Below are 26,171 nucleotides of genomic sequence, written 5' to 3' on the forward strand. Positions count from 1 at the left end.
AATACTCAGGGTGGTCCGTAAGTAAGGAAATGTGTTTCACTGTAAATAACAACGCTATTTTAAACATATATATATATATAAATTAAATCAAGCACAATGGAAAGTTTAAAAGAATTACACCTGTTCAATATGGCCGCCAGTTTGGTCATTACATTATAGTCTTTCTGGGCACAGGGCGACACACACATCAAAGTATGGTTGCTCAGAAATGTTCTCAAATTCTCTAACTATTGACTGCTGAAGTACCAGAAGAGACCTATGCTTGTTACTAAGTGCTTTATAAATTAAGAATCCCACAAAAAGTAATCACAGGGTGTTAAATCCGAAGAATGCGGTGGTCATTCAGTGGAACCCTGCCGTCCGATGATCTATCCATCTGTGAACTTGTCTAAGAATTCGCGATTTTGTCTTTTAATGAGTAGCTAATTTAGATTATGATCAGGTAGTTATAATAATTCATAATATCTGCAAATAAGTGCGTCTGTGGTAGAGAAGAAAACGGAAGCTACCTGTGAAATAAATGGAAAAGGCCTGGGTAGTTAATTTACGGCAAATGACCAAAATAGGGATGAAAACATCCCGAATCGTGGGGATAAGTATAGGAAATTATTCCACCTAGTAAATATATGACCTCTTCACACATAAATTCTGCCATTGGCAACACGCACAGCCCACAACTTCCCTTGATAAACTAATCAACAGTAGCTGAGTATTTCTTTGCTGACAACCTCCCAATAGTTAATTTTGGACAAATGATCAAAATATTTATGAAAAATCCCAAATCGTGGGGATAAGTGTAGGAAATTATTCCTCCCTAGTAAATACATGCACACATCACTTCTGCCGTTGGCAACGTGCAGAGCCTACAACTTCCCTTGGTAAACTAATCAACAGTCACTGAGAGTACTTCCTTGCTGACTACCTCCCACACTTATCCAGAGATCAGGCCTTCGAGCACTTTCATTATCTTCGTGTTTTAGTGGGCATCATCTGTCAGCTGCACCGAGGATTTTATGCCGGATAGAACTTCTCAACAAGTTAACTATTTCTTGATTTATAAGTCTCGTGTCTCGCTCTTATTTCACTCGTTTTTTCGTATTCGATGTATTGTGGGCCTTTTTCTTACTATCATTTTTGTTGTTGTATTCTAATACCAAAATCTAAAGGTTTGTTCCACTTTCTGTCCGGCAAAATTGAAATTAAATTAATCATTCAACAGAACGGACCATGTGAATAACTTGACTAATGTAGCGAAGCAATATTTCACAGCACATTAAACATGTAGTAGGCATGATAAAGTTCTCCATCTTCGTAATTATGAAATTACTTATGAGTTTAAGATGTCTCTTAATCTTTTGTAAACATAGATCTTTCGGGTACTCTTCCATAAATACGAGGCTAGCTAAAGCGGTAGAGTAAAGGTTATTTAAGGAAAGGGAGCAATGGATTCAAGGATTTATAGATTACTACTACAAGATAGTGATTCTACTCAGAAAAATGTTTAATCTGAAGAATTTAAGCCCATGAATAACTACAGGGAAATCAAAAATCCAATGGACGCACAGAATTGGCTTCACACACACACACACGCAATCTGGTTTCCCTTAACTATAACCATATGCTACCAAAAAATCCTCCGGTAGCACACTTGGTATAATTACCATCCTCCCCACACCGGGTGGAAAAAACCCAAGTTGAAATCCCGTCAAGAACCCGAGGAATATTTGTGGGCTTTTTCAAAAATATTCATTCTTTATTATTTGTGAAAACTTTCATGAAGGTTAAACCGATGAGTTCTATGTGCAGTGGCTGTTAGTCGGTCTCAGGAGAGGGTAGTATGGTTTTTCTCCCTGAAATCCGAGTTTTTTTTGGTCATCAAACAGCAAATCAACCACAGAGCGCACGCAATTTACAAAAATTTTATATATAACGCAATATAGCCTAAGTTGCTGATGCGCCTAAAACCTTACACTACCCAGCTGCTTACCTACCAACCAACCAACCTCAAATGGAACAGTCAAAGTTCATTTAAATATTTCACCAGTTCCCGTAACCGGTGCAGTATTTTTGTTAGCACTTTTGTCTACTGTTGGTTGGCTCAAGAGACCTTTGGCCTTGGCCACAGTAAGCCGGTTCATATGGTTTATAGTGTAGTATACCACTATAGGGTTACGTTAAAAAGCCTATTTGCACGTTGACTAAATGATAATTGGCAGAAATAGTGAAATAAATTTTATGCACAGGTCTTGTGGGGCGGGGGGTTCCTGATCCCTATTATGCAAGAAGTGATGCTTGGTTGCTCATCTTATCAAGCGTCTTAAGATGAAAGTTGTTAATGTGAGTGGTAGCCTCAACTTTGGGTTAGAGATTAAGTTCTTGTGTTTAACTGGCCTGGACTCAACTTAGGAGACAGGGTGATACGAGTTCATTTTAGTAGACTTAGTTGACAGTAATAATCATTTATCGTGAGTTTATAAGAAAATTCAATCTACAGGGATAATTATGTCAGCCCTAATGCTTGTTTTACGACCATTTCATAGTGATGCAATTGTATATATGATATTAATTTATAGTTTAAATGCAGATAGCAATGACAGAAGATAGAAACCAGGCACATTCATTAATCTTGTACTACGTAGTCAGGCAGAGGTATTTCTGTTACCGATAGATGCAAAAGGAAACTTTTAGAAACCTTCTAGTCGACCTTGAAATCAAGACTCAGTTTGAAAAAAATCACTACGTTATCACGAGGAGGAAAATGTTTGGTCAAGCGGAGCTTCAGAGGGTTGGCTCTCCATCCATGTGACATTGTGAATTTTTGAAGCGTTCAGGATAAACAACAGACCTCTTCTGGTCAGTATTTCAAGAATATTTCTTTCTTGACAGCTGAAAGCAAACGAGATAGAACGTTGAATAACAAATCAGTGTTCTCTCCAGAAAACTTTGCCAGCCGGGTGGCATTATGAAGGTGGGAAGTGTAATACTTCGTAATATTATAAAATTTTCTGTTATTTATAAATGCGACTTAAGCAATCCAGAGCGAAAATTAATTGCATAATTTAACATTGACCCTCGATCGCATAGTATGTTCGAATTAATATTGATCGAGATCAGTGAGCAGTACCATATGGTACCGCGAGAATCGCTTAAATTTTAGCCGGGAGGTCAGTTAAATTCACCGAGAGGTGCGCCCATTCGATAGGTCCTGGGTAGAACACTGAACATGTCCCAGTTAAAGTGTCCTTTTTAAGATAACCAGTAAGACTACAGTATAACCAAGAGACCCAGAAAGCCAACAGCTTCAGCTTTCCAGCACCCTTGGTTTTAAATGGATCGAATGCTTACTTTTCCACTGTTGAGAACGTTCCTTGGTTTCATAGTCAAAATGTTTAATCCAGCTCATCTATAATCGCCAGTTGGAAAAGAACTCATCGTTGTCATTGCACACGTTCAAAAGTTACTGTGCACAATTCAAAGTTTGGCTCTTCTAGAAAGATGACAATATCCAAGAATCCATGGCAAAAAATTTACCCATGTGCAAGCGGTTTTACATAACGTTTTGTACTGAGCCAATACTTAGAAGAACGTCATGAGCCAATTCGGAGAACGAAACATTCACCAATCACTCTTAATATGGGATTTAACATACTGTCCAAAGAAAACTCCGCTTCTGATGAAAGAGTATGTGACTCCCGGCTGAAGCAGGTCTGTAAATATTGGTCCAACAATCAAGAAGGGAAGAAATGTTATTTTATCAGATGAGTGGAAGTTTAACCTCCAAGGCTATCATCGAGCACAGCACGTCAACGGTAAGTAGGCAAACAATTCATTTTTAGTGATAATCTTCATTTTTGAAGCGACCTGCTAATAGTTCTCGACTTCTTCAAAAACACTGGAATGTTAAAGGAAAAATAACTCAATACAGAAAATGTTCTAGGACAATATAGGGAACTTGAACACTGTTTGTACAGGCCCTTTCTTATATTAATTTTGATTCCTAGCACGTCAGCAAGATGTGTAGCTATGGCCTCTTTAAATAATCATGTCAAAAGGGATTTTTTTTTTTTTTGCGTACTGCAATTTTCATATATTGTTATCGCATGTGATTCTCAGAAAGGTTTTTTATTTGAATTAATGGACGCAACGTTGAAAATTGATTTAACAAAAGTGATTTACATTATGGCAAAGAAAAAGTAAAATAAACAGATGAGATGTCTGCTAACTTTTTTTTTTTTTTTTTTTTGTCGAAAAATTAGATATTGCTTCTTAACATATGAATACAACTGTACGCAACGTTCGTAAGAATAAACATACCAAAAAATGGGAACGGTTTTAGAAGGCTAACAAAATTTTAGACTACCACCGAGTTACATTTCTCTTAATAGAAAGCTATGCGAAAATAGGAGCAAACAAGTTCCATTTATAATTCGTTAAGGGGATGTAAAAAAAGTATACTTCGTATAAGAAATCAAAGCTTACTTTAAAATATGATAAAATTTCATTGAATTCAATTCATCCAGAGAATAGCTGCTTCAAATATCTAAAGAAGTTTCGTTGTAAAATGACAGTCCAATGTAACAAGAAGAATGAACTAAACTTGAAATCTAGTCGGTGAATTTATTAAGCAACTCAAATACACTGCTCGACAAAATTAGCAGAACACGTAGACAACGTGGTATGAGGTATGAGGTATTGAGGGTCTAGCGGCTCCTGGGATTTCTCCCATCTCCGCGAATGTTCTATGTATCGGTGACAGTACCCTGTCAAAGCCAGAGATTTAGAAGTGTGTGGGTCATGAGTAGTGTTATATGTTGTGCCCATTGTTTATCCGGCTTATTGGCCGCCAGGCCCCTAATGGGACCAGACGTTGCCCATACCTCGCCACGTGGAGGCTAGCCGGGTATTACCATTGAGTCAATTGTACTCTGGCAGGTCCTGCCACTTACTTTCCTGGGATTTTAGTGGCTAGGACCTAAAATAAAATTGGAACGACCGCGGTTGATTTTAAATCACTTACATTAAAGCACTAATATGGGGTTTGACGCTGAAAGCCTGTTTCTAAAGTGCCTAAAAGGTTGGGCGAAAATTTTTGGTGTATTTTAAATTTGGACGTGTAGGGCTATACGCTGTGCAAGAAAAAGTGCTGGGAGGGGAGAGTGAAGGCTGGGGGGTGAAATAGGAAGAAGAGGGTCGATAGGGTAGGTGACCCCCAATTTTTCAGTGAGGCATGCCCATGCCCCACCAGAGGGAAGAAATGGTGTGGCAGGGAAGAGAGGCGACAGCAAGCCGTCACCTCTCTCCCCTGCCGGGAGTGGGAGTAAAAGAATTGCACTGCACAAGAGAGTGCAGAGCATAGAGCCAATATGGCTCCGTTGAGGCAGCAACTTGGAGTTTCTCTATCTTCGTTGGTCTTCTCTGTCATTGATAGCCATATTTTTCCTCAGCTAGGAACACTGGTCAGGTCCATTGTTGGTCTGTTAGCTATGGCTGTGGTTCTCTTCATCATGGAAAGATCCGCAGCTCCATGGGGTTATTCTTGCGATCGCTGGTTTTAGATGATTAGTAGTAAGCAGGTTCCTGGGCGAGGTTCTCCTTGAGTCCTCTCCACTCGTGTTCTGTGTCTCCTTTTTTTTATCTTCTTCTGTAGATGGCTATCAGTGTTTTACGCCTACCAAATAGTTTTTGGGCATATTCCTTTAGCTCCCTGTATTCCTCAAGTGAGTCCAATAGATGTGATTCCAAGTTCTTGGGGAGGTAGTGTATTGCAGTGATCAGTCTGCACCTGAGGTCCTCATAATGGGTGCAATCATACATAATGTGCTCCCAGCACTCAAGCTCCCCACAGGCACATCTCGGATCCACCTCAATCCCCAGCGCTGCCAGCTTGGCTTTAAAGGCCCCGTGACCAGTCAATAAATAGGTGGTGTATAAGCCAGGTTGAAACCAAGTTGGGGGACTGGGGTACATCCTGTCGATGTTCGGAATGAATTTCCTGGTGATATTTCCCTTATTTGAGTTGGCCCAACGCTCCTGCCAAACTTGCATCAGGTGTTTTTGCAGCCTTGTCTTTTCATTTTTTTGTGGTGCATTAACGTCCACAGTATAGCCATGGTATGTACAAGGTATTCCTTTCTCTATGTGGTAGTTTATTCCCCTACGCATGATCTCTAAGTCAAGGGGAAGAGCTCCGGCCAAGACCTGCAGCGCGTGGGTACTGGTTGTCCTACAAGCACGTGTAACTGTCAGTAGGATTGTTCTTTGCGTTGCATCAAGGATGCGTCGGTTTACTACAGTTCCTGTTTTGGAAAACCATATTGCTGAGGCGTACGTGATGATCGGTAGGAAGGTTGTTTTATAAAACAATGACAGGGTGCGTTGGTTTAACCCCCAGTCCCGCCTGACGATCCTAGCCACCAATCCAGAGTATCTTTTGATTTTGGCTCTGATATAAGTTAGATGGTGTTTAAAGGTAAGATGACCATCCAGTATAACTCCTAAATATTTTAACTGGGTCACTAATTTTATTGTGGTAGGTCCCACCTTTATTTGTGGCGGTCTACGTATATCAAGCTTGCCTTTTAGCAGGACGGAGGACGTCTTTGTTGTTGATATCGTCAGGCAGTGGGTTCTGGTCCAGTTTTGCAATATCAGCATTGCCTGATTGGCCTTTTCCTCTAGCTGGGCCCGGCTATCTGCAGCAATGGTGAGGACCAAATCATCAGCAAAGGCCTGGGAGCGCACATCACCGAGGTGCAAAGCCAAGAACCCATCCAAAACCATATTCCACAGGAGCGGTCCCAGAACAGAACCCTGGGGACAGCCCCTGTGGACATCACGATTCACTCTACCATAAGGTGCTTCCACGATGATGCGTCTCTCGGAGAGATATGACCTAATTATGGAGTATAAGTTGATCGGAACTTGTGCCAGCCTTAGTCTTGCCAGTACGCTCGGCCACCAAATGGTGTCGAACGCCCCAGCGAAGTCAACGGAGATGGCTAGAAGATATTTATTATTGCAGTTTGCTGCTAATTCCGATAGGCTACGCAAGGCTTCCACAGTAGACGAACCCTTCTTGAATCCGTATTGCGATGTCTCTGTGAGTTTCGCTGCCTGGTAATGCTGATGTATCCTTGTGCAGAGTAGTCTTTCAAGCAGTTTGCTTGCAACCGGCAGTAGGGCTATTGGCCGATAAGAGTTTGGCAGGTGGGGTGGTTTGTTCGAATTTTTGGCGATTAATTTTACCTTTGCTGTCTTCCAATTTTTGGGGAAGATGCCCTTAGCCAAGCAGCTGTTATATAGGTGTAAGAGGAGGTCTGGAACGATCTCCACGGTCTTCTTAATAATTTCGGGTTCTAAGTAGTCCAGGCCTGGACATTTATTATTTCTTATCAGGGTTGCCATTTGTTGTAGTTCATCCCGTGTGAAGGGTGGCTCCTGAGTGTCTGTTGAATAAACTTCATTATCTTGACAGATGATAAGTTGCTCTGGCAGTGTTGGCTCTATTGGTTTCGGGAAGATGGCATCCAATATATTGCTTATAGATTGTTGCCACGTGGTGGTATAATCACCTTGTGGTGTCTGGGTGGTTGAAATGACTTCCCCCCTGGGAAGTTTATTCGTCACTATCTTGTATACCACACCCCAGGGTTCAGTGTTCCCTGTTGTGCTAACAAAGGTCTCCCAGGCCTTGCGTTTGCTCTTGACGATCGCATTTGTGTAGCTGTTTCTGGCTTCTCTATATCTTTCCCTTAAAGCTTCAACCTCATGGGCCGGCCATGTGCGCCTTGCCCGTTGGAATTGTTTTCTTCTTTTAATTGTTTCTCGTCTGAGCTGTTGAATTTCCAGGGTCCACCATGGGACAGACCCCCGGATCAGGCTTCTTCTTTTTATTGCTGCATTGCTGGCTTCTGTTATTATCTTGGTTACTTTAGTTTGGGTTTTATTGGGTTCCTCGAGCTGATTTGTCTCAGTTAGATGTTGGGCCGTTGCTGGTATTAGGATTTCCTTAAAACGTTCCCAATTTGCTTTGCGAATGGCATAGCGGCTTTGTATTTGCTTGGATATTGGGGCTCTGTCAAGTGACCTTGCTATCTGATAGGTAATCACTCTGTGATCGGATGTTGTCCACGAATCCCGAACAAGCCAATCCTTTATATAGCCTGCGACGTTCCTAGTGGACAGCGTGACGTCGATCGTGGCCTCCCACAGTGTGTTACAGAACGTGGGCAGTTGGTGCGGCCGATTTAGTACCATGATCGGGGAGTTAGAAAGATATTCGTCTAGTATTTGCCCGTTCCGAGTTCCGCTTCTGTCCGGAGTCAGGCTGTGCCAGGTGGGGGACCGGCAATTGACATCTCCCCCTATGATTATTTTCTCGTCCGGGAGCAAGTCTACCAAAACTTGAAGGTATTGTGTAGCTGGGGTAATGTCCTCCCCCGGTCTACAGTACAGTGCCACTATGTAGAACTGGCCTAGCGGCGTCAATACGTGGGCACAAGCTGCCCATGACGAGCATAGTTGTTTAACTTTCGTGACTGTGTAGTCTGGGTTGCGTACCACTACCGCCGCCCAAGGGGTATCTTCCTCTTCGTGTACTATCTTATATGTGATTGGGTATCCACACACCCGTTTAGAATGGGTGTACGGCTCCTGGAGTATGAGAATGTCTGCATTGATTTCGTCAGCTTTTATCCTTAGCTGTTCTGCCACTGCTCTGGCTCTTTGCGCATTTTGTTGGATGATCTCTATTTTGGATGTATTATATTTCTTATTGTTTGTCTCCATAGTCGATTCTCTTTTGGTATTGACCCTTTGCTTTGATATAGACCGGGCAGTTTGGATCTCTGATCGAATGTGTGTATTCCATTTTGGCTGCTTTACAATTGGCACAGGTTGGATCCTGTTCCCTGTTGGGGCACGTTTTGTATTCATGGCCCTTGCCAGAGCAATGGCCGCAAGTAGGCGTTGTCTGAGTACAGGTGTGGGTTGTGTGTCCGAACTTGCAGCACCGAAAGCATTTCGGCACCGCTGCATGCTCCCGGAACCGGTGGGATCCCCATTCTATATATATTCTGTTGCATTTTTTCAGCTGTTGCCATGCAGATGGGTCTAGTTCAACTACCCAGTTCCTATTGGTTCCCGATCTGGTACCGGTTGAATACCTTGGTGTTACCATGCATTTTTTTTGTGCGTCCTGGGCTAAATTCCTTAGATTTCTGGTGACAATTTCAGTTGCTAGTTGTTCAGGCGTTACGTCTTGGTCTACATTAAATATTATAATTGAAGGCCCACGCTTTTTTGGCGGCTCCGCTGTTAGCCCTAACTTGACAAGTTTTGGGTTTTCCATTATTGCCTGTATATCTTCCTTATTTTCTGTTTCTATTATTAATCCTGTGCTTCTTGTTTTTCTTATTGTTTTAATTCTAGTAGTCCTCAAGTCATCTTTCATCTCTTTCATAAATTTAACCTTCAGTTCTTCGCTGGATTGGACATTTTCAGTGTTTTCCAGGGTTGTCGGTCTGAGAACCACCAAGATTGGTGTTTTCAAGAGTGGTTGCCTTTTTTCTTGTTGCCCTTCTTCGTTTGGTTGTAACTGATTTCAGCCATTCCTCAGCGCCTGGACATATGTGGGGGCACGCTGTTGCATTTGATTTGCCCCACATTGTTCGTAGATTTGTATCTTCACGTTTGCCTTTTCATTTTCTAGGAAGGTCTCTATCAGCATGGCTTCCATCTTACTGAAAATGTTTACAATCTGCGATCTAATACCTGTTGTAATTCTGTTTGATGGTTCTTTGAAAACATTCTCTAATGCCGTCTTCAAGGCTAGAGATTTTTCATACACTGTGCCTTCAGGCAATGTAGGATCCAAGGGAACTTCTGTTGACTTCTCTTCTCCAGTGTCCTTTGTAGATAGCATACTCTCTGGTTGGTCCCTTGCTACAGTTTGGGAACATGTTCCCCCGCTCAGACTAGAGTCAATCTCAGATCCTTCTGATGGACGAAAAATAACTATGTTATTAGTGTCAGACTGGAATTCAGGAGCCCCGCGAACAGAACCGCGAGCACTCTCACGATTCCCAACTGACTTCGATAAAACTGGTTCATCCTCTCCAATCAAACCACTTCCAACAACCTTTGCAAGTGTTTTATATCTAGGATTCAAACTTCCTGACTCAGTCTGCGTCGTCAACAAATTACTAAAAAGTTCCGCACGAGTCTCATGCTCGGCTGAGCGTACCTTTAAGCGCTCATTGTCCACTAGTGGAGTCGTATTCACTGCTTCCACATCTGCCCAAAAGCCCAAGATGCGACTAGCAGCAACAGCAGTAACCCCGCTTGATTCTGAAAACAAAAAATCTGTGAGGGCTTTTTTAGTCCTTGCAACCGCAGAACATATTCCAGAGACCTCCTGGACCTGTCCAGAAACGGGATCATCATCAAGTGGGGAGCTCAATATCGATTCCCATCTCTGTGTCACTTCTCTCCGATTCTTATCTGATACAAATGAACTGGAAGGATCAGACACGTCTACTTCCTCTAGCTCCGTTAACGTGGATGAGTCCACAATTAGCTTAGGGGGGCAAACTACATTATCTTTATCTATATTACTGATTATGTCCAGACAACGTGGTGTAACTCGTGCAGCTTGCAATAAAGCGGGATAAAATTTGGTATGGTGTTGTACCACAGAATAACTATGAAATGAGAAGAGACAACGCGAAACTTCGGACAGGTATAAGATACGGGACATTTATGGGAATTACCAAAAAAGTCACATTATAGAAGTAGATACAACATGCTCGAAAATATGGTCACATTGACAACAGTACGGCGTATGATCCTCTCCAAGGGCTACACAGGCCTAACAGCGGTGAACCAATGTCGATATAAGGGTGTCTACAAGATTATGTGGCAAAAAATTCCCATTCATTCACCAACGCGGATCTTAGCTCATTCATGACTCAGGATTGGCTGTCTTCCGTAGAGTTCACTTGAATTGAGTCTTCTTAACGCAGACCGGTTGGAAATGTTTTCACTCGTGACCGTAGCAACTTCAAGAGACAGTTGATGACAGCAGATCGTAGGGTTCTGTTTTGCTATTAGAACCAGATAGCGGTCTGTTATGGTTGACGTAGAGATCCTGGCCAGCTCTTCTTGTAATGGTTCCTGTCTTCTGAAACTGCTTCCATAGTGCCGAGACGACACTGCATGGCACATTAAGCCTGCCACCTCCGACTGCCCGGCTTCAAGTCGTCCAACGCCTCGTCATCTCAAAGAATCATCTAAACGAAGGTGACTTGCCATCCTGAGTACTTGAGATGTGGCTATCCTACTGTGCAAGCCAAAAAACGAGAATGGAGTGATGTGGTCGCAATCCGTGTTTTTATAGACATGAATAATTTGCATATTGTGCGGCTCTGTAAAGTATAAATATATTTCTATTGGATACTTCGAATTTGCATGCCAGGATGCCTAATATATCAAATACAGTATTCGCCTTCGGCGAGATTGTTCACCGTAGATATCCATAATATTCGTGAAAAACATTTTGTTCTGTTAATTTTGACAAGCAGTGTACTAAATCTCAATGTTTTGAGCCAAGGTCATATAGCCACGTGCTTGGATACAGACAGACAGATAAGGGATACAACACTTCCGCACCAATACGGCAGCACCCGTAAAAACAAGCTATCACCCACAAAGAAATAAATATAGAGAAACGTACAAGGGGGAAACATTTGTCATCGACAAGTTTAATATTAAAGGAGCTTGTGGACGACATATGAAATAGTAACCTCATATTTTTTTCAATGTTAACAACGAGTTCCATCCATCAATATTGGCTCTGTATGACAGATTGCCTGTAATGTACTTTGTAGACTAGAGCACGAAGAATAATCAACTTTCGAAACAAGGAGACGATTTTGTATGTTTGTTTCTTTCTTTTTTTTTTTTTTTTTTTTTTGTTGTTGTAAGAAAAGTGTTGAACTCCGACATTACTGTACACCACTGGAGAAGGTAACCCAGTAATATCGAGATTACCTTAATATAAAGGAAACTATTATTTCAATTCATAGCTAAAAATTTTAAATCAGAAATATGCGCAGGAATTCAGAAAAGCAGCAACCTACCTACACAATCTCCAAACTGAAGACAGGCGTTATTTCCCAGGATAAAACTCATATTACGCACAGCACTAATAAATTTTATAGTGCTCGTCATATTCCACTCTTTTCATAATAAAACTGCGTGCTACAACCTGTCTAAAATTTTCTTACTCATATCCGATTAAATCAGGCGCTTTTGCTATAATTATCTTGGTAACTATAGCAACAGCGCCTTGGTAACTAAAGCTAATCAACAAGTTCCGATAAATTCTAAATCCTTAAAGTACTAAAGAAACCACAAGCTGCAAATTGTAAACAAACTGAAATGATACAGAAAAATAATGAAATTGCAATACAGTACTTAGGAAACAAAATGAACAGCAGCGATTATCATTAGCTTGGCCATCCACAATAATTCTAGTTTAAGGTCAAGATAATTTAGGTAGGTACCGTATGTAATCTGTTTTAAGGTAATTTTTTTTTCTTTTCTTTCCACTGGATAATTGAAATCAGTGGGAAATACGCAATTTATCCTGGCCTGAACGCCTCAATAACTTCCACGTCATCAACAGATTGCATAGAGATGGGCGACATATGCACTCAGCCAAGGAGTGACTACTGTAATACAAAGAACCAAGGAATCACTGAATTACAACTGAAAAATAAAGAGCAAAAACATGAAAAAAAAATATGGATGGAAATATTTGTTAAAAAAAAAAAGAAAGAGAAATGGAAACGAATAGTGTTAGACCGAAAAAAACTAAATATGGAAAGATATTAATGAATAATTAAATTTTCTGTTTATACTTCCCGATAGCCATATACCGGTAATTTAATTAAAAGACTTGTAATATTCGATTCTGGATGGTTTATACTAATCATGATTGATAGCGACTGAAAAATCTAGCTTTAAAAGACAAATTTCCAAGATTTTAATTTTTAAACCCATTTTAGGAATCTAATGTTATTCAACAACATTAGGCTTCCTTTTTTCATTAAAAATTAACTAATAATTATCGAACTTTAGGTAACCTAGCCTTATTTAAAAGTTACGATAGCTAAACAGCATTATCAGTAACTTATTATTAAGCATTTCGGAAACGCAATGTCGCTACAATATCATATGAAAGTTACCTATTCCTTAATCTTAAGCCTTAATCTTAAGGTTAGGTTACCTAAAATATGATAATTTGTTTTCTATGCCAAGGTCAGCTTTATTAAACAAGGTTAAGTTACCTAAAATTGTTTTAAAAAATAACTTAGAAGTTATTTAAAGTTTCATTTGCGTTATCTACTAGTGATAGTGTATAGTGTTTCTTGTCAAGAAGCACCAGAGTTCCCCTCCCAACTCCGTGTAGTATATTCTGTCGCAATGCAAACTCTGTAAAGGCCAGAAATATTGTGAATGTTGGTGTAGTCTAAGTAGTGTTGTTATGTCGTTCCTCCGGCCATTTAGCAGCGGGCCCCTAGTGGAACCCCCGTTGCCTGTCCATCACCACGAGCAGATAGACCGGGTGTAAGGTAGAGGTAAAGACTGGTGAGGGTGCAGAGAGACTCTGCAAGTTTTTATTGGAAAGGGAGCGCGGAGGATGATAGTTGAGTGTTGGGGAAATGGGGAGTGAAGATAAGGAAAGTGGATGATGGGAAGACTTTCCACCTGGAAACTGAAAATTAAAGGGATAGAGGAACCCCCCCCCCCCTGTGGATGGAAACTATTCTCCACAAGGTTCGGGCTGTTAAGAACAGAAAAAAGGTTCGCGTGGAGAAAGGATACTGGTATTAAGAGAGAGTCAAGTCATAGGGTTAGAATGCACTGTGGGACATGGAGATCGCACTGTGGGCGCACAGTACTTCTCTGTTACAAATCCCACACTGGCCAGGCCAGATGAAGCCAGTGTCAGCAGATCCCACGCGATGCCTATGAACAAGGGGGCATGACGACGACAGCAAGTCGGGGGGGGAGGTCCTGATATATGTTCCACCACTGCAGTCTTGGTGAGGCCTGTCAGAACAACGCACTACATGCACTCGGTACACTTACACATCTGACATACTACAAGTACACATTTTTTTAAACACATAGGCCTCACCAATTAGACTGCAGTGGTGGAACATATATCAGGACGTCTTCCCCCCCCCGACTTGCTGTCGTCGTCATGACTCCTTGTTCATAGGCATCGCGTGGGATCTGCTGACAATGGCTTCAGCTGGCCTGGTCAGTGTAGGATTTGTAACAGAAAAGTACTGTGCGCCCACAGTGCGATCTCCATGTCCCACATAGGGCATTCTAACCCTATGACTCGACTCTCTCTTAATACCAGTATCGGCGCCTCCGTAGCCAGGTGGGAAGGAGCAGCAGTGCGTAGCACACGCTTCTTGATTAGACCGGGATCCGAGCCCGTCACCACCAAATACGGAGGATGCGGAAAGGTCAGGGAATGACCACCGCATATTCCCGGAGCAATATGGCCTTAGTTGCTAATGCTCCTAAAAACCAAACAACAACAATACCAGTATCCTTTCCCCATGCGAACCTTTTTTCTGTTCTTAACAGCCCGAACCTTGTGGAGAATAGGTTCCATCCACGGGGGGGGGGGTTTCCTCTATCCCTTTAATTTTTCAGTTTCCAGGTGGAAAGTCTTCCTATCATCCACTTTCCTTATCTTCACTCCCCCCCCCCTCCATTTTCCCAACACTCAAATTTGGTGAGGCCTGTCAGAACAACGCACTACATGTACTCGGTACACTTACACATCTGACATACTACAAGTACACATTTTTTTAGACACATATTTATGAAAAAACAAGCAAAAGGGAAGGACTTTTGCTTGTCGCTATGTCAAGCAAAAAGAACATTCAGCTTTTGCGCATCCGCCCCATTGCCCATTCATTCCTCCAACCAGTACATGGCAACAAAGATAAATTTTCAGCACAATGGACTACATATTCTCACACATTTCGCCATCTTGTATTCATGGTCATACACACAGACAGGACACGGGTGCACCTAAATGACAATATCTTAATTAGCAACAGTTGTAAGGGCCATGATCAGTAGAAACCAATAAGACACGAATGTTATACGGTGAGATTATCAAGCTATGGCCCTATGATATGAAAGGTAAGGGAAAGTTCTCCATACCATTAAAAAAAAAAAAAAAAGAAAGTCGTTTAGTTAACTATTGTCGCATTTCTAATTTCAAGACATGGTACTGCTCTTGAATAATGGCGCATGTATTATTTGGCGTGTTCCAACTGTCCGTACTTCTACACTGACCACTCGCAATGCATCAGCTTGCTTCTGTAACCGTGGTAACTCGGCTTTCACTAATCTGAAAGAACGAATGCCTCGATGTCAACCACATGCAATTAAATCGCTAATGGAAACTTGAATAAGACCCAAAACTGAGTTTGAACATTTTAACGTACTTTTTTTCTTACTCACTGAACTAATCACAATTCCAAAACACGTATTAATGAAAGAATTTTTTTTTTTTTTTTTTGTCATCCAGGAGAAGACTAATTAACAATCAAGTTTCGAATTTCTTAATAACTTGGCCAATAAACAGTGCTATTAAAATTTACGGAGGAAATTTCTCATTCCCGACATAGCGCGCATTCCGACGAAGGCTTTTAAAAGGGTGAAGTAAATGTTTATAAAAACACTTCCTTAAGAAGCGAGCAGCTTTATGTTTTTGCCTTCTTTCTTCTTCCAAATAAAGAGATAAATTTGGATATATTAAACTCACAAATCATGTAATAAGTTGGGGAACCAAAAAAAAAAGGAAATCTAAATTAATCCCGTCTTCAGAAAGAAAAACAAAGAAAGAAATTAGTGGCAGATGAAAAGGGAAAAAACGTGAAAGGATTTTCTTGTCTTTCGCTCGCTCATCTCTAAATATTGCAATTAGTACGCATAAAGTCAATTCATGCTAATTATTCCCGCTTCCCAAAAGTAATGTCATCAGGCATTTAACCTTTCCTTCGGACCATTCCGTGAAGCTCTATATTGCTTTTCAGGTGTGGCCGCTATTTCTGAAAACAGTATTCCAAGTACAGTCTCAATATGGAAGCTAATTTGCCACTTACGCAGTGGTATAATAGCCTTTATCTCCAGAAGCAATTATTCGATAAATCACCAACTGGACATCAAGGGTCCTCCTTGCTGACCGTAATCTCCTATCGATAAATTATCGAAACAGTTACTGTGAGTCTTAATTGGACGCGCAGGAACTGTTTTTCGTTAAGATTAAACAGAATAGATAGGCTTACTGCCATTGAAAGGACGTTCATAGGAGAAGCACCATCCCCGAAAGAGTGGGGGTGGGCCGTTCATTTCGTACTAAAATAAGCACCAACAGTTGAACACGAGGCATTAGAATATATATATACTGTCATTATTTAGCGTATGACATTGGTTAGTGCGTTTGTAAAATCATTCTATATAGTTGAATTTTTTTACACAAGACGAAGTTTGTACGTTGCCATCATTATTGTACCATCTCATATTGTGAAATCCTTCACAACGAGTTCCCCTTCGTTATACTTCAAATAAGTAAAGCTTTCCCATTATAGAAGATTACTGTTACTTATTTTCAGTTGAGCACCACCACTCAGACAGCACCGTTTCGCTATTTGGCTTCTCATCGGTGAGTGGATAGGTATCCAGAGGTATAAGGAACAAAAACCCAGTTGTGATTTATGTACATAATGTGTGATGCCAAAAGGTGTATTTCTTAGGCTAATAATATTTTAGAGATTGGTTAGTGCATTTCCATCATTATTACATAGTTGAATTTTTTAAACAAACCGAAGTTTGTACCCTTTGCTTATTTAGCGTTACTTATTTGAGGGGTACGTACTTACTTATTTGGATATCTACCCGCTCGCTGATAAGAAGCCAAACAGCTTAGAAACAGTGCTGAGTGGTGGTACTCAAATGAAACTAAGTAACAATAGTCTTCTCTAATGGGGAAGCGTTACTTATTCGAAATATAAGTGAGACAACTCGTTGTGAAGGATTTCACAATATGAGATGTGGCAATAATGATACCAATGTACAAATTTCGATTGGTATAAAAAATTAAACTTTGTAGTAATGATGCAAATGCACTGACCAATAACATAGTTTAAATTTTACAAGTTTGAGGCTTTCTGCCGTAAAATATTATTAATTCATAATATGCTTCCCTCGCCTGAGAGCGATCAACTCTGCCATAGTGAGAAAAACCAACAAGTTAGTTAATGTACACAGTACGTTACTTTGCAGGCGTGTCATAGTAACAGTTCATGATTTATAACAAAAAAAAAAAAAAAAGGGAAGGCCTTTATGCGCAAATCGAGAACATTCAGCTTTTGCGCATCCGCCCCATTGCTCATTCATTCCTGCAATCAGTACATGGCAACAAACGTAATATCCAGTGCTTCAGCTACAATATACGGTATAATGATAGCCTATGTGATATGTATAGGGAAAAAAGTAAAGAAATAATTGCTGGATTTCTATTGGTCTGATTTTAATAAAATTAGGATTTCTGTTGCTCCAATTTTAATGAAATTAAAAATTATTTCGACAACCTCTCTTTTTAAAAGCCCAAATATAAAAATTTCATGAAAATCAGACCATTAGGAGTCAAGTTGTTACATGCGGACGGACATGAAGAGAATAGGCGCATTACGCATAATATGCTAACGCGCCTAAAAATCCCCTCTAATTCAGCCAGGCATCACGCCGATGTCTTTTCCATAGGGTATGTTTAGAAGTGCATCAGTAGTAGGAAGTCACTGTACTAACCGCTGACAGTTGATCCTCTAGCCCTACTTCTAGAGGATCAACAAAGACTACTTCGGTAACTTCAACCCCAGGCTATGTATGCACGCCGCTTCTCACGGAAAGGCTTCTTCCTAACCAGATGCTCTCCGCAATCGAATTAAATAACACGATTCTCAAAGTATGGAACGCGTACCACTGATGTAAAGTGGTACCTGTATCCTATTACAAAAAAAGGAAACTCTTGCCTTAATGAAAATTTCTTCCAGATATGAAATCCTCCTCCCTTTCCTCAAAATAATGGCCCCCACCCAAGCAGTTAATCTCCTCAGTGTATGATCATCTCTGAATTTTTAATAACAGTCTGTCAAAACAACTACTCCTATTTTCTGTACGTATCAAGGTACTATATATGTAGTACGTGGTTGATCTTTTGTATGTTGAATAAAAATTGCTATAAGTTGAAAAGCCAACGAAAATCCATAAAAACAGTTTAACTTTTGGAACTCTGTGCCTCTTTTCCAAGGAGCGATGAGCATTCTCAGTCGGGATGGGGAAAGAAATTATAATGATCTATATATGATGTCAAACCGCTTTGACTCTCTTTACTTCTTATCTAACAGTAAAGTGTTAATTGTCTGACGACACCAGGGTTTCCCCCAATCTCCCCCTATCTAATAGTAGTGGAAGGATGTTCAACTTAATCCACGCTTGACTCTTACTACTTTCCCCAATCCTAAAAATAATTATCCAATTTATTTTTATGTAACCGGCAACTATTAAATAATCTGAAATGTACTCAAATGCTTTTTCCAGAACTATTCTTTGTTTACGAATGCTAATCCGAATTGGTATGGATGTTGAAATGTTCCTCAATGGTATTTACTATTTTGAAACAATACAAAGCCATAACTCAAATGGTACAAAAGTCCCTCCGCTGTCTATCGCATATGTTTAGACATCGCTTAGAATTCATATGAACACAGAAGAGAGTCCCCAATGTTATGCCTTATTTGTTAACCGGAATATCCCCAATACAAATGAACTGATTACGCAGGTAGTGACGTGTGAAGAAAGATAATGGCCCGTACACCAATTCATAGAGAAGCACCGTTACAAAGAGGCGATATGTCAATAGATTAGCAACACTAGGTGAGAACAGATGGCTAAGAAATGTTTGAAAATTAATGGAAGCCAATGGTAAGCTAACCGAAATCCTTATTTGAAATGGTAACACTACTTGTGGTTCAAGGTAGCAACACGCAAACACCCAAAAATATCTTAAAATTCAAATAAACAATTAATGCATACTAATTAAATTGATACATTTTATTTTACTATTATTACTTCATGTTTTTTTGTTCATAGTTTAGTTTTTTCTTCTACTATTTAAAGACAAACTAGCATCCAACGCACTCAAAAGTAAGACATACACGGACAAAAACATGCAAAAAGCACAGCGAATGCAGAACTGAATACAAAGCAAACACAACCGAGCATACCATTGCAGTAAAAAGAATAAGTTGCAAGTGTATCACTACAAAGATTATAAGAACAAAGAAATAAAAGTTACGATTACTTTTTGCAGTAGGAACAGAAAAATTTTAATACCTAACTGAGCGTTCGATGTCCTGTTTTCCATTCGTTACAAAAGCCAACAGACGCTCCACCTTCGGGAAAGCCCAAAGTCATGCTCCTCAGCTTACGACAACGTGACGGTCTAAGTGCCGTCAAGGCAAGAGTGCCAGCTGTATTAGTCCACGCTGTTCGACAGCGCCACCTCCCTGAGATGCAGTACGTTGTGGATAGCGAGTTAAGACACCTGTTTATTTACTACCCAGACACGACATTGGTGATTGTACCGCTTACACAAACGAAGTCTAAACGTGCTAAAGGTACCATACGGGTTCGGAATCGATCTATTTAATGTTTTCCGTCTCTCGGTCGACGAACAAATTAGGCCACGTGCAACGGTCAGGCTACGGTGGTATTCATCACTACATTCATAAGGGTAGCTTGGTAATGGGTCATTGATCAATGGACGTTTTTTTCCATTCTACAAGCTTTAGAGAGCTAAAATTATTGATTATTAATGCCAAGCTTCATGGGCAAAACAGTTTATAAAACATTTAAATGCTAAAAAGTTTAAAAAAAATTAAAAAAAAGTGAGGAACGCGAAATTTTTCGGTTTTAAACATCCCTACGATCTTTTCAGGAATAGCTGCTATTTCTGAAGACAGTATCATGTTTGTGTATCGAGAGTTCATTCTAATGAATAAAATTAAAAATTAAATAAAAATAAATAAATATATTTTCTGTTTATACTCCGGAGAGACCACACGGTCAGAGAAGTTCGCAAGATAGAAAGAATACAAGAAACAGCACCGTATTTAGCAGTCATGGCTAGAATTTTATTTCAAATTATGGTCAAATAATTTCTGCTGCACTTTTATAATATCCAGAAGTAGTAATTTCGTTTTATTCAACTTAAATAGCGATTTTAAAATAAAAATCAATACTTAATAAACTTTTAAAAATACTACAAAAGTAAAAATATGTGTTCAGAGAGCAATTTAAAATTATTTTTTATGTACAAGAAATATCATGTCATAAAATTTCAATGAAACTCATTCAGAAATAATATACAGCAGATATGCAGGTATATGTAATTTTTCGTAGCTTTGGAGGAATTTCTAAAGAAATGAGGAATGTATTTAGTTTATTTATTTATTCAGGTAAATGAAAAGGTTACAGCCATCCCTAGACAGCATCCAAATGCTAGGAGGATAAACACAACTATAACAGGTTAAAACAATATATATATTTGATAACATTACAGATAAAGAGATCCAGTCAGTAAATTAATTATAGTAGGGTAAGACATAAAACGTTCAGCATAAATCCTGAAAATACATTCTACACCCAACCAAGAAGAGTGCGGGGGTGAAAGGTTACTGTAGGCTGTCTGGAATAGGAGAATAGGTCCAGGGTTGATATTTAGGTCGTTTAGGAATCCAATCTTGTTTTGCTGGGAACATATGACTGGGAGAGCTGATTTGGGTGAGGGCAGGTCGGATCAAAGATGTTTGCTGATTAGATATTCTTCCGTTATTTTTAGGCAGGATGATAAGGCTATCAATTCTGGGAGCATCTAGTCTACCCAAAATAAGCTTAGAGAGAGTAATTATATTGCGAGTGGCGATGATTTGTTTCTGAGGGGTCATCCCATGCAGCGAATAGTATAGCCCTAGAGATAGCAAGGAGGATGTCCTGAAGTGCTATTAAGGGATCGTAGAAGTCAATACTCAAGCCTCAAAAACTGCTGCAGGTAGGTTGGAGGGGCGGCAGCCCTGATTTCGGATGCGTAGAGAGGTACAGGTACCACACAATTTTGGACAAATCTAGTTACTAGCTTTTTAGTGTCGAAACCCACCAGCTCCTGTCGAGCTGATCAAAGGGCCTTTGTTTCTTGCTTCCTTGAGTACTCCTGAAAAAGCAAGTTCGAATCACAGTCGAACCTAAGGTCCTTGCAAGAGTTAACAGGTTTGATTTGATGTCCATTATAGAGACGTGCATTGGGTTTAACTTCTCCTCTTTATAAACGTCATCTGGACAGATTTTTCGGTATGTAGCTCAAGACCAATGAATTGAAGGTGTTTATCTCAGAGATTTGATTTGTTGCAGCTCTTTGGACAAAAAAGTCCTCATGCGAAGAGAGCAAGGTTTTCACCAGGAAGTTATTTCAGTTTTTCAGCCCGCACAACATGTAAATCGGCCCCTGAACACACACACTTGTACAGACAATAATATGCAATGGCGCAGTATGGTCTAAGTCGCTGCGGTTAAAACCCAACATTTAGCCTAATTTTAGTTGAAAGTGCTATAAATTCCAATGCGAAGTAAATTTATTGCATATGCTGTTTTAAAACTGAAATTTTAAGGTATCTTCAGAGAAATCTCTGGAGATAAATCAAATAGCGTTCCGCTGAGATTGCTACTATCATACTTTTAAAAAGTTTTTTTTTTAACCGATCGATTTTTAGAAGTGAATAAACTTCGGTTTTCTTTCCTCTCTCTCTTTCTTTTCTTTTTTACTGTTATTGCCGTTCTCTATTATCGAATCGTCGCTGTAAAGAAGTAGGGGACCTGTCTAAAATATGATTCAAGCGTGATCCTTACGGAAGGCAGAAAATCCTATTCCTGAGAATCGCCCAATAATTCTCTGGAGTTCAAATTTCGGTGACGTCTCTATCTCGCGATATGACATGACTGTCTAGATCTAGCCTCCTTAATCTTAAAAAAACGTGTTACATCTGAAAATCATGAATTCCCTCAGGTCCCTTATATTTTTTGCTTTCGTAGAGGCAAGAAGTTGGCAAATATGTTTCGGTCATTTTATGTTTTGAGAGAGGTTTTGCTATTGAGGGTAAAACTATCTAGAAAAAAATAATAATTAGAGTCGTTAAATAAGTTTAAAGAGCTGTCGGAATATTAGATATAACAAACTTTCGTTTAATAACAAGGCAATAGCTTCGAAAGATCATAAGTCAATTGATAGTTATCAGCTTTACGGGTATATCTAGATAAAAGATTCCATATGGCTATGACGTCATCTGCGTATGTCTCTCCATATGGCTATAATGTCATTTGTGTATCTTTTCCTTATGGCTATGACGTCATTTGTGTATCCGCCCTTCCATGTGGTCATGATATCATCTTCGTTTCTTCTCCTATGTACACATATGAGCCAAAATATTGTAAACACCTACCTAATAGCATGTTAGGTCGCCATGATAACTGCTTGAATCCGGCGTGGCATCGATTCCACAAGACCATGCACAGCTAAACGGAGGGACTTCCCAGAGTTCAGCAACCGAGCGAAACACTGGTATAGACTGGAGAATGCTGCGCTGCACCTCATCCCACAAATGTTCGATAGAACTGATTTCGTGGAGGATTTGACAGCCACACGAAATGCTTGGCCATAATCCTAGCACCATTCCTGCAAAATTAGGGTTTGTGACACAGGGTGTTGTCTTGCTGAAAGAGTTCAATGCTATGTGAATACAGGTCAACATGTAGGGAAAAACTTGGTCCAAAAACAATGCTGAGATAGGAACTGACGATAAGGGCGATATCCATGAAAACATCCCACAAATCATGATTCTAACGCTGCCGGTCTGTTTTTGTCAAACCGTGCAGTCTAGTGGCAGCTGATCATCTGACTGCTGCCGAACACACACACACACACCATTGGAATGATGGAGTTGGAACTCATTCATGAGACCAGAGGACCCCTTTCCAGTCACTCAATGTCCAGGAAAGGTGCTCTCGTACCCATTGCACGTAGAGGTGTTGATCACAGTAGGTCGACATGGGCAATTAACAGGTCGCACACTCTATAGGTCTATCCGCAAGCGCGTCTGTTGGACGGTGTGCTCGAAAACGTTGTGTTCGCCCTGGCTTTAGTCTCTCGCTAGTATACGGAACAACAGACGGCTCACGATCCCACCCAACACGCCGTTCACGCACGTTGGGTGGTTATGTGTCCCTCTTCAAACCATATCCGCTACACCTTCACCAAGACTGCTCTAGATCAGCCCACAATGCCTGCAGTTGCAGCGAAGCTGGCCCCCCGTCTTCCTAGCGCTGCAGATTATTCCCGGTTCAAACTCCGTCAGATCCTTCCCTTTCCCACAATACATGGGCTTTGTAATGAAGAATTGACAGGCGCTACCGTGCCATCACTATATATTCTGCGCTGGTCATAATATTTAGGCTCACGAGTGTATATATATTTTATTTAGATATAAGCCAAGTGACTTTTTTTTTTTCTTCTTTTTCCTTCTTATAGTAGTGAGAAAAATTATCTTAACGTTTTCAGGAAGAAGAGAGAAACTTGAGAGGTTACAGAAATTGATGCATACTATTGCAAATAAACCTGATATTTTAAAGAAATCAATAATCAATTTTGCACTTCTGCCAGAAAAAAAAAAATCTAATATGCACACAAGAATCAAATTTACACTAATAAAAGATCAGCTTATTGCTCACAATGCCCAGAAAACAGCCTTGCAAGGAAAGGGTTATGTTTAGGAGACCAGTTGGCTAAAACTAGAGGAACAGAGAAGACTATTTACTAATGGCAGCCTTCTTTACCAGGTTTGTTCAAAAAGTAGTGACAATATTAACATACATACGCGTTCATGTTAAAAAAAAAAAAATCGCCTGGCTTGCTTATAAAAGTAGCAAGGACAGTTGTAGACCAGAAGTTTTGTAAGTATACATCAATAAAGATATTTAATAATAATTATTATAATTATTATTATTATAAGTAGTAGAATTATAGTAGTACTGTAGTAGTATTATTAATAATAATAATTATTATATTAAGTCTATTAAATCAAAATTGGTGACTTCTAAACGGTGCAAGCTATGCTTAAGAAGATCAGCGCTCTTAGATAAAGGCTAAAATAGAATGGGAACAAAATGCACAGAAATATTTCTGTAGTTTGCAGAAAGCATGTCCTGGATATATGCCAATAATCTTTAACGACAATGCAAGGTGTGTGTGTGATGTGGCTAGCGCTCTGAAGATATACTACAGCGGTGACAATGCGAAAACATTGAGCAGCCTATTGTTCTCCGAACATGAGTCCATATGATTTCGATTTGTTCCAAAAGTTGAAGGAGCCATTCAGAGGTCATTGATTTCAGACAATGCAAAACAAACTGTAAGGAGAAAATTGCTCCATTACCATTCTTTGGAAAAACCAGGCGACTAATGGTATCAGCAGCCTGGTTAAATTTTCATTCTAACCGCTTCTAAAATTCCAAAAATACAACTCTCGTATTATTGGTTATCCAAAAGTTGACATTGTAAAGCTCACTGCAATGTCAGGAGATAGTAGAAAATGCTAAGTTTCATTGAATTGCCCTACCATTAATATCTGGACATCCTTCCGTTGATATTTGACGTACAAGCACTAGTGTCAGACAAAACTATAAATATGCTCGTAGAACTTCGAGGAGACAGTACTACGTCTCCTCGAAAACTGTAATTGTGAATGCAAGACGCCACGATCGAAGGAGTTAATAGACTTCCAGCGCAGAATGATAATAGGGTACTACATAAGCAATCGGCCTATACGTGACATTTCAACAGCACCGAAGAGCCCTAGGTCGACGATTGGTGATGTGATCTGCAAGTGGAAGCAGACTGGTGCTGAAACCGTCATGAAACGACCCGGAAAATATCTGAAGCTGACCGGAACCGGATAAGAGAGCCCTGCAAAGACTTCTCAGGTCGAAACCCTGGTCGACGTTGTTGCAGCACACACAGACTTCACTGCGACGATTGCGTCTCGTATTAGCACCAGTACAGTGCGAAAGATGCTGCATGATAGGGAGGCGCCCCCATAGCCAGGAGCCGCAGTGCGTAGTACACGCTTCTTGATTAGACCGGGGTTCGAGCCCGTGACCACCAAATACGGAGGATGCGGAAAGGTAAGGGAATGACCACCGCATATTCATGGAGCAAATATGGCCTGTTGTTAATGCTCCTAAAACCCAAATAACAAATAAACAGCATGATACGGATCACCACTGCCGTGCACTAATCACCCTGACCAATGCCAAATACCGTTTAGCTTAATGTCAAGCCCTCCTTTTTGGACTGTAGACAATGGAAAACTGTACTTTGAAGTAGTAAGTCAAAAAGTATATGGTCTACCACTCTGACGGTCATTCGTCAGTGTGACAGATGCCCGAAGAAAGCTATCTGCCGGGCTATATGGAGACAATGAAGTTTGGCAGAGGCAGTGTGATGGTCAGGGGCTGTTTTGAATGGTTTTTCCTTCCTTGCTGATGTTTATCCAGATGTCCTGGACAGTAATGGGTTACCTACCTTGTGGCAGCACATCTGGGAAGGCCCGTACCGGAAGAATATAGGGCGCTAAAGGAATATGCTAAAAACTATTTGCTAGGCGTAAAACACTGATAGCCATCAACAGAAGAAGCAGATGATAAAAAAAAAAATAAATAAATAAATAAAGGAGAGAGACGCAGAGCACGCGTGGAGAGAGGACTCAAGGAGAACCTCCCTCAGGAACCTGCTCACTACTAATAATACCTAGAGAACGGAAGAATAACCCCACGGAGATGTGGATCTTCCCATGATGAACAGAACCGCAGCCATTGATAACGGACTGACAACGGACATGACCAGTTTTCTTAGATGAGGAGGACAAATCTGGATACTAAAACCGATGACAGAGAAGATCTCCAAG

The 26,171-nt window shown here is 40.3% G+C and overlaps 2 protein-coding genes across 2 annotated transcripts in view; both read right to left on the minus strand.

Moving 5' to 3' along the window:
• Positions 1-19,612, minus strand: part of LOC150082533 (G protein-coupled receptor dmsr-1-like) — a 73,294-nt gene extending 53,682 nt beyond the window's left edge. The window contains exon 1 of the mRNA XM_090378671.1: positions 19,495-19,612. The gene's annotated coding sequence lies outside the window, so the exon portion shown is untranslated. The remainder of the gene's footprint in view (positions 1-19,494) is intronic.
• The window catches only part of LOC150082532 (uncharacterized), a 510,090-nt gene that overhangs the window by 206,557 nt on the left and 277,362 nt on the right, over positions 1-26,171 (minus strand). The gene's annotated exons all lie outside the window — the stretch shown is intronic.

This window comes from Mastigoproctus giganteus, chromosome 7 (genome assembly GCF_048544385.1).
Source record: "Mastigoproctus giganteus isolate SK-2022 chromosome 7, ASM4854438v1, whole genome shotgun sequence".
NCBI classification, from domain to species: domain Eukaryota; kingdom Metazoa; phylum Arthropoda; class Arachnida; order Uropygi; family Thelyphonidae; genus Mastigoproctus; species Mastigoproctus giganteus.